The sequence below is a fragment of the Sinocyclocheilus grahami genome, unplaced genomic scaffold (assembly GCF_001515645.1).
Source record: "Sinocyclocheilus grahami isolate Dianchi unplaced genomic scaffold, SAMN03320097.WGS_v1.1 scaffold1725.1, whole genome shotgun sequence".
NCBI lineage: Eukaryota > Metazoa > Chordata > Actinopteri > Cypriniformes > Cyprinidae > Sinocyclocheilus > Sinocyclocheilus grahami.
Window position 1 is genome coordinate 49,594 of NW_015506904.1, and position 10,315 is coordinate 59,908.

General features: G+C 38.4%; 1 pseudogene; it reads right to left on the reverse strand.

Annotated features, from left to right (window-relative positions):
* Positions 1 to 10,315, reverse strand: part of LOC107572258 (low-density lipoprotein receptor-related protein 4-like) — a 17,264-nt pseudogene that overhangs the window by 4,074 nt on the left and 2,875 nt on the right.

A 10,315-nucleotide genomic window follows, 5' to 3' on the forward strand; every position in this document is an offset into this window, starting at 1 on the left:
CCCATCCATTTTTCCTTCTATCCTGACAAGTGCTCCAGTCCCTGCTGCAGAGAAACACCCTCATAACAGGATATCACCACCTCCATGCTTTACTGGAGGAATGCTGTTACTTGGATGGAGAGCTGTATTGGATTTCCGCCAGACATATCATTTGGTGTTGAGGCTAAATAATTCCATTTTAGTCTCATCTGCCTCAGAATCTTCAAGGTGCGTTTTGGCAAAGCTCAGTCTGACAGCATGAGGCCTTTCTTCCATAAAAGCCACATTAGTGGAGAATTTGTGATATTGTTGTCACATGCACACAATGACCACTCTTTGTCATAAAATCCTGCAGCTGCTTCAGAGTTGCTGTCGGCCTCTTGGTCGCCTCTCTGACCAGTTTCCTCCAGCTCTTTCATCCAGTTTGGAGCGACGTCCTGATCCAGAGAGGCTCTGTGTTGTACCAAATACATTCCACTTCTAAATAATAGACTTCTCGGTGCTTCTAGGCATTGATAAAGCCTTTGAAACGTTTTTGTATTCATCTCCTGACTTGTGTATGTCCACAACTTTATCCCGGAGATCTTTTGACAATGCCTTGCCTCCCGTAGTTTGCTTCAGTTGCACTACCAAGGACTGAAATGCTCCAGGAAAGCTCTTTTCATTCTGATCTAATCAAAATTAGCACAGCTGATCACAGTTGAAAGTCAAACGGCTCTGTGTGCCATTGAGAAGATGATTAGCTACACCTGACTGAGTTTACAAGTCATTTTTAGGAGGGGGGGGTGATCCTTTTTCCAACTCGCGGTGCATTCCAAATGGGATATATCGCCCTCCGAAGGGCACTTCGGAGTGAAAACAATCATGGCTGCCATATTGAAGGGTCGTTCCAAACCGAAGGGCTCAAAACTGGCCACTTCAAAGGGCCCTTCGGTTCAGGCTGCTAAGCAACAAAATGTGATTTTCTTTTCTATACCCACTGTAATTGATCTGATCAAATATACAGTAAAAACAGTAATATTGTGAAATATATTTCTAAATACTATTTCCTGTTTTAATATATTTTAAAATGTTATTTATTCCTGTGATACAAAGCTGAATTTTTATCATCATTACTCCAGTCTTCATGGTCACAGGAATAAACTCAATAAAATCATGACATTTTAAACTGTATCCACATACAAAACAGTTTTAAATGCTAATAATATTTTACAATATTACTGTTTGTACATAATCATATGCTCAGCTTTGGTGAGCATATGAGAGTTTATCATGAGAGTATATAAAAAAATGAAAAAAAAACATACCAGTGTCAGCCCAGTACAGTTTATTCCCTTCATCCATCAAGACCAGTGATATTGGCTGGACTGAATTACTCCACACCACTGTCCTGTTCTGTCCATTCATATAGGCACACTCCACCCGGGTCATTTGACCTTCCTGGACTTTGTTTGAGAAGCAGAGGCGTCCGCTGGATGGGTCCAGAGCAATGGATTCAATGGCTCCGAGACCATCCTGTATTAACACACTGGTGTGTGTGCCATCTGGTGAGGTGACCTGCAGGCCAGGCAGCTTCTCGCTGCTCCAGTACACGTTCAGGGTGATCCAGTCCACTGAGAATGCACCCAGCCAGTCCTTATGTAGCTGGAGCAGTTTCCCACGAGGCACCAGCGCTGTGTCCTTCATCTTGAAGAGCCCCACGATGGGCTGACCGCCATCAGATACGTACAGGGTGAGGTCCCGCAGCACTAAATCTAACATGGTTGACTTGTTCATGTTGGGAAGGTCAAAACGGCGATGTTCAGGCCAGTTCTTTAGATAACGCTGTGTCTGTTCTGTAAATAAATCTGAGAGAGACAAATTGTGTTAAAGTCTAATCCACTTACGCTCCACATAGAAGACTTTGCATATTTAAAAGATGGTGTATCAAGGGCTTAATTGTAAATATTTCTGGACAGTAGTTCTTATTTTGTTGTTACTGTATGTTATTATATTTATGCATGTATACACTATCATATATACGTGTGTGAGAGATTTTTTTTTTCCATTTACAAAATCTGGAATTCATATAGCTATAATATAACCCAAATTCACAAAAACATTATTTTTGCTGGAAAACAGTGGCATTTAATGCAAAACATTACTGACTGATTGATCACATTCTTACTGATACTTTCAAGAGTATCACAAGTCATTTTTGCAATTTCGATCACACCAAATCTGTATTTACCAGCTAGATAACACTAACCAATCTGTAACAACGTGAACGTGGAATATATCACAAAGACTCAAATGTTTAAAGATGAATGAAACTGAAGTGTCTGTATTGTGACATACATTCGAGATTATCGATAAAGAAAACAAAGTAGGGTTATTTTAGGGACTTTAGTTTTATCCATGGGAAAGTGAACAAATGCATGTTATTGTGCATCCATGCACGTGTTATAGTGATTTTTTTTTTTTTAAATGCTGACAAAGTTTGCAAGGCATTAAAAGTAAATGAATAGTAGCACTGGTTTAAAAGGACATTTTAGTTTCTAGAACTGTTAAAATAATCATGATAATTTGCAAACAAATGGGCTATAGAGACCATGTATTACTATTATTACTTTTACAGTTATGATGATTATCTTTTGTTGGTCCTGAAACAACACAGCACTGCTGTCAAAAAGAAACAGTCCTTGTCCTATTTCTGACATTATACTAGAATCAAAGAGAAAACGGTTTGAATTATCTTTTTTTTTTTACTGCCATATCTTAAGATAAATTACATGAACTGCACTACTATGAATTAGTCAATTAATGAACATACGACTTTTTTAACATCTAGCTTTGACCATAAGGTATTAACAGCAACACCTGTGTGATAGCAGTTGGAGAAAGAAACAACAGGAAGGACGAGTCTTTGGGTTTGGTGCAGGTCAGTCCATCTTCATCCAGCAGTTTATCCCGGAGATCTTTTGACAATGCCTTGCCTCCCGTAGTTTGCTTCAGTTGCACTACCAAGGACTGAAATGCTCCAGGAAAGCTCTTTTCATTCTGATCTAATCAAAATTAGCACAGCTGATCACAGTTGAAAGTCAAACGGCTCTGTGTGCCATTGAGAAGATGATTAGCTACACCTGACTGAGTTTACAAGTCATTTTTAGGAGGGGGGGGTGATCCTTTTTCCAAATCAGTGATTCAATTTTTTATTTTTTTCTGACATGTTGGTGTTATATCTTTCACTTAGATGTTATAAGTTGCACTGAGTAAATACAGCTGGATAAAACAAAACCTGTGTCCATGTTCATTTCAGGCTGCTAAGCAACAAAATGTGATTTTCTTTTCTATACCCACTGTAATTGATCTGATCAAATATACAGTAAAAACAGTAATATTGTGAAATATATTTCTAAATACTATTTCCTGTTTTAATATATTTTAAAATGTTATTTATTCCTGTGATACAAAGCTGAATTTTTATCATCATTACTCCAGTCTTCATGGTCACAGGAATAAACTCAATAAAATCATGACATTTTAAACTGTATCCACATACAAAACAGTTTTAAATGCTAATAATATTTTACAATATTACTGTTTGTACGTAATCATATGCTCAGCTTTGGTGAGCATATGAGAGTTTATCATGAGAGTATATAAAAAAATGAAAAAAAAACATACCAGTGTCAGCCCAGTACAGTTTATTCCCTTCATCCATCAAGACCAGTGATATTGGCTGGACTGAATTACTCCACACCACTGTCCTGTTCTGTCCATTCATATAGGCACACTCCACCCGGGTCATTTGACCTTCCTGGACTTTGTTTGAGAAGCAGAGGCGTCCGCTGGATGGGTCCAGAGCAATGGATTCAATGGCTCCGAGACCATCCTGTATTAACACACTGGTGTGTGTGCCATCTGGTGAGGTGACCTGCAGGCCAGGCAGCTTCTCGCTGCTCCAGTACACGTTCAGGGTGATCCAGTCCACTGAGAATGCACCCAGCCAGTCCTTATGTAGCTGGAGCAGTTTCCCACGAGGCACCAGCGCTGTGTCCTTCATCTTGAAGAGCCCCACGATGGGCTGACCGCCATCAGATACGTACAGGGTGAGGTCCCGCAGCACTAAATCTAACATGGTTGACTTGTTCATGTTGGGAAGGTCAAAACGGCGATGTTCAGGCCAGTTCTTTAGATAACGCTGTGTCTGTTCTGTAAATAAATCTGAGAGAGACAAATTGTGTTAAAGTCTAATCCACTTACGCTCCACATAGAAGACTTTGCATATTTAAAAGATGGTGTATCAAGGGCTTAATTGTAAATATTTCTGGACAGTAGTTCTTATTTTGTTGTTACTGTATGTTATTATATTTATGCATGTATACACTATCATATATACGTGTGTGAGAGATTTTTTTTTTCCATTTACAAAATCTGGAATTCATATAGCTATAATATAACCCAAATTCACAAAAACATTATTTTTGCTGGAAAACAGTGGCATTTAATGCAAAACATTACTGACTGATTGATCACATTCTTACTGATACTTTCAAGAGTATCACAAGTCATTTTTGCAATTTCGATCACACCAAATCTGTATTTACCAGCTAGATAACACTAACCAATCTGTAACAACGTGAACGTGGAATATATCACAAAGACTCAAATGTTTAAAGATGAATGAAACTGAAGTGTCTGTATTGTGACATACATTCGAGATTATCGATAAAGAAAACAAAGTAGGGTTATTTTAGGGACTTTAGTTTTATCCATGGGAAAGTGAACAAATGCATGTTATTGTGCATCCATGCACGTGTTATAGTGATTTTTTTTTTTTTAAATGCTGACAAAGTTTGCAAGGCATTAAAAGTAAATGAATAGTAGCACTGGTTTAAAAGGACATTTTAGTTTCTAGAACTGTTAAAATAATCATGATAATTTGCAAACAAATGGGCTATAGAGACCATGTATTACTATTATTACTTTTACAGTTATGATGATTATCTTTTGTTGGTCCTGAAACAACACAGCACTGCTGTCAAAAAGAAACAGTCCTTGTCCTATTTCTGACATTATACTAGAATCAAAGAGAAAACGGTTTGAATTATCTTTTTTTTTTTACTGCCATATCTTAAGATAAATTACATGAACTGCACTACTATGAATTAGTCAATTAATGAACATACGACTTTTTTAACATCTAGCTTTGACCATAAGGTATTAACAGCAACACCTGTGTGATAGCAGTTGGAGAAAGAAACAACAGGAAGGACGAGTCTTTGGGTTTGGTGCAGGTCAGTCCATCTTCATCCAGCAGGAACCGAGACGGACACTTGCACACAGCCTTCAGCCCCGGCGATAAAACACACAGGTAAGAGCAGTGCTGGGAAGCACACGGGTTAGAGACGCCCACTTGGAAAAGTGCATGAATGACCTGCAGACACACACAAGCACCAGTTACCTGATTTACATCTTACACATGCATGTTTCAAAGCAAGCAAATATAGCCTGCACTTTGCGAATGTCTGTGGGGTTTAATTAGATTTTGATGATCACATTGTTCAGGAACACTTGCCTTCAAACCAAACGGCTGTCCAGGACGTTTGAGCAGGACTTGGTGCTGTTTGCCCGTGCTTTCGTGAGCTCTCTGAATGGTTCCTCTTTTGGTATCAGACCAGTAGACCTTATCATTGAATACAGACACCGAGAATGGACTGGGGGTCTCCATCATCTGCAAGAGCTGCGAAATTGGAGAGGGGAATTGATTGAACAATGCTTTTAAAAGATGCTAGAATATATTTTCAACTCATAGTGGATCTTTCTTTCATTAAAGACCCATATCTAACTAGTGATGTACAGTAGTTATATGATCTTACAGTAAGTAACTTTAAGTATCTGTACGTTCGAGTATTTTACTTCACTACATTGTAAAGCATAATATTGTACTTTTTACTCCACTACATTTCATAAAGCCATATCTTTCATATCGAACTGGAGAAATTTACCACCCTCTCTGAGATGCAAGAGAGATGTCCGATTTGTGAAAGAGTCGAATCTTTCTAATTAACCTGAATCTGTTTACAAATCACACTGAATGATGAGAATGATGGCTCAAAATGAGCCAAAGAATCGGGATATTGTCAGAGCTTGAATGTGTATGCGACTGATGGCACGAAAAGTTAGTTATTAATGCTGAATTTTAGTACTGATTTACTTACATTTAGGTCATGACTGCTGGTTATTTCTGCTGTAAAAGTGTGTTCTGTTCAAGCCCAATGAAAGGTGATTTTAAGAAAAATAACACATTTCTGCCCATGCATGTTCCTCACTGCTGTAGCGGTTTAGTATGTTTGCATAGCGTTCCTCTTACAACATTAACGCATGTTGCTGCATGTGATTTTTATACTATTTGTCACCGGATACTTGCACAAATTTAGTTTTTCCTCATTTTTGAAATACTATATGGTATTATTACACTTGTTTGCGCACTTGATTTATCAGTAATTTAAAGTGATATTTTGGTACATTGAAGTTTAATGTTTTAATAGCGTATAATAAGTTTTATTAATAAAAAAAAGTTTGCTTATTTACATATCAATACCTACATAATGTCTATACTAATTTTTCTTATTAGTGTTGGCTAGAATAAATAAACATGGTTCATAGATCAGAACTTGAATGTTGATCCAGAAACATCCTACAAAGGTAAGCAATTGTAAACACATTCAAGTAGTAGCAGAGCATGTTTGAAGCCAAATGAAATGCTGCAGTTTTCAAACCGTCTGGTGGACATTACCTTAATATCTCCTCCATCAATATCGGCTGATCCGATTTGTACTTGAGTTTCTCATCTGTCCAGTAGATTCTGTGATGCAGGGAGTCTACCATCAAACTGACTGGCCATCGGAGAGAGTGATTGACCAGCACACGTCTGTCTGAGCCATCCATTCCTGCTCTTTCTATTTGAGCGTCATCCCCGGTTTCTGACCAGAACATAATTCTGAAGGAATGACAAATATCAGGGTAAACAAGTAATTTCATTTACATCATAAGTAACATCCTAAAACAGTGGTTCTCGTGCTTTGTGGTGCCCACTGGTGGCTCTGTAAATTAAAAAAAAAATGTGAGAAAATAATGATTTTTCAAACCCTTTCTGTGGCAGCAGAGCAATGGAGCGAAGCTGCCCTAGATCTTCACCCAGGATCATCACAATATCTGTGGTTCTGGTGGCAGCAGTGTCCAGTCCCAATGCATTGATCTGACTGTTGACGCTATCGGCCCAGTAGAGGTTCCTCGCCACCCAGTCCACTGCCAGACTGTCTGCACTGATACCTGACACGGAGAGATACAGAGAGAGAGAGAGAGACGCTTAGAGGTCATTACCAATTCTGTCACATCAAGAACTTTAATACATCTACAAATAATCAGCCTTATTTACACCTGTTTTGCGTTTCTGCAACATGGTCTGTCCAGTCATGATCAGGCAATATGTAAAGTCAAGTAAAGTTTATGTAGCGCTTTATACAATACAGACTGTTTTAAAACAGCTTTACAGTAATAAATACGAAAATAACAGTGTTAATGTCATCAAATTCATCAAATATGAAACAAATTCGATTTCAGCTAAGCAGCTCTAAAAACACAATAGAGTCGTTATTCAGTTAAATTTAGTTCAATGTTGTTTCAATTCCATTCAGTAGCAGTATTAATGTTGCAAAGTTCAAGTATGAAACAACAACATCTCAATTCAGTTCAGCTGAATTAGCTTTTATTTATAAATATATATAATTTAATTATATATGTATATATACTGAACAAAATTATAAACGCAACACTTTTGTTTTTGCCCCCATTTTTCATGAGCTGAACTCAAAGATCTAAGACTTTTTCTATGTACACAAAAGGCCTATTTCTCTCAAATATTGTTCACAAATCTGTCTAAATCTGTGTTAGTGAGCACTTCTCCTTTGCCGAGATAATCCATCCACCTCACAGGTGTGGCATATCAAGTTGCTGATTAGACAGCATGATTATTGCACAGGTGTACCTTAGGCTGGCCACAATAAAGCATTACTCTAAAATGTGCAGTTTTGTCTCATTTTCTGACAGGAGGTGGTGCTGAACCGCAGAAATACAGAGGAAGTCAAAACAGTATTTACATGTTTGTTTGCACTTATATATTTTTGCATTTTAAGCGGGACTAAAACAAGCCAATCTAGAAAAGAGATTATTATGAGCAATAATAATTAATAATAATAATTTACATAATACTAATTTTCATAACCCATTGGCAGGTGTTTTTGCTTTATTAAAGCATTAATCTTACATTTTTATATATTTCTCTGAAAGTAATGGTCAAACATTTAAAATATAACAATTTTATTTTTTATAAAATATGAAATATAGGCTTATCTTCATATTTATATCATGAAAGATAAATAAGACAATTTTCTAAAAATGTACAATACGGTGTCAGTAGGATACGTGTATTGGAGGATGGGAGGTGGTGCTTAGGTGAAACCGTAGGTAGTGGGGGCCTCTTTTGAAAATCTGCTTAGGGCCCCCAAAATGCTAGGCTCTGCATTTTATGAGTCTATGAGAATATTAAATGAGTGAAACCTTTTTTTTTATTCCATTGGGAATTGTCTTTATATCTTTATGAAAAAAGTCTGTATGACAGGTGGTTGGAGAATTGAAGAAAGTAAATTGGGTAAATTCTGATTCTGATTCTGATGAACTTTCATTGGGGTCTTATCTGGGTCCAGCCTGTTCCAGTTTGACAAAACTGTATTAACTCACAACCAGATTCGTTGCTTCCATCCCTGCAGTCTTCAGAGCCATCACAGCGCCAGGCTTGTGGAATACACTGTGTGTTAGAGGCGCACGGCCACTGGAACTCACCACACTGCACTGGAGACTCCTTACAGTTCTGTCTCACATGGAAAAGGTGGTCAGCTGAGATTAGAACAACTAAATGAATCATTTTATAATGCATAATGTAGTGCTTTTGGTCATTTAATGCACAGATTGCCCAGCACACCTTCTCATCTGTGCCATCCTTGCAGTCCATCTCTCCATCACATATCCACTCGTCCAGCAGACACTCCTGGCTCTTCGAACAGCGGCATTGTGTGCTGCATGGTGGAGGTTCGGCGCAGTCCTCCTCGTCTGAATGATCTCTGCAGTCCGGGGGTCCATCACAGCACATACTGACCGACACGCACTGACCGCTGCTGCACCGCCACTCGGCACTGCTGCAACTCTCCTCACCTACAGGACAGGACATGTCATTTTATTATGATTTCATCATTTCATTATGAAGAAAAGGAATGTGATTTTTACTTCCATAACCTTGCTGTTGCACTCTATTGTAAAGCTGATCTCAGATGTGCAGAAACATTCTGCATAATGGACCACTATTCTTTTATTATTATTTATATGCTAAAATAGTGTTTATTAATATTTGAATTAGAATTTAATATATATTTCCAGTTTTAATTTGCAATAGTCCAGCCTGGATAGAACAAGAGATGGAACAAGGAGTTGTGTTGCATGTTCTGAAAGAAAGGGCCTGATCTTCCTAATGTTGTATGAAGCAAATCTGCAGGACTGGGCAGTTTTAACAATGTGGTCTGAGAAATTCAGCTTATCAACTCCAATCAAAACTCTTATCAAATCACAACTTCAAGGTTTCTAGCTGTTTTTGAAGGAGTTATGGTTGATGAGCCTAACTGGATGGTGAAATTTTGATAAAGTGATGGGTTTTGTTGAAACCACAAGCAGTTCGGTCTTAGCCAGGTTGAGTTGAAGGTGATGGTCCGTCATCCAACAAGAAATGTCTGTTAGACATGCTGAGATGCGAGCAGCTATCTTCGGATCATCAGGATGGAAGGAGAGGTAGAGTTGAGCGTCATCAGCATAGCAGTGTTATGAAAAGCCATGTTTCTGAATGACAGAACCTAGTGATGCCATGTAGACAGAGAAGAGAAGTGGTCCAAGAACTGAGCCCTGAGGCACCCCAGTAGTTAGATGTTGCGACTTGGACACCTCAACTCTCTAAGATACCTTGAAGGACCTATCTGAGAGGTAAGACTCAAACCACTGGCGTGCGGTTCCTGAGATGCCATATTCCAATAGCGTTGACAGAAGAACCTGGTGGTTCACCGTATCAAAAGCAGCGGACAGATCCAACAAGATAAGTATAGAAGATTTGGAAGTCGCTCTTGCCAGTCTTAGGGCTTCAACAACTGAGAGCAAAGCAGTCTTGGTCGAATGTTCACTTCTGAAGCCAGATTGGTTGCTGTTCAGGAGGTTGTTCTGTGTGAGAAAGGCAGAGACTTGGTTGAACACA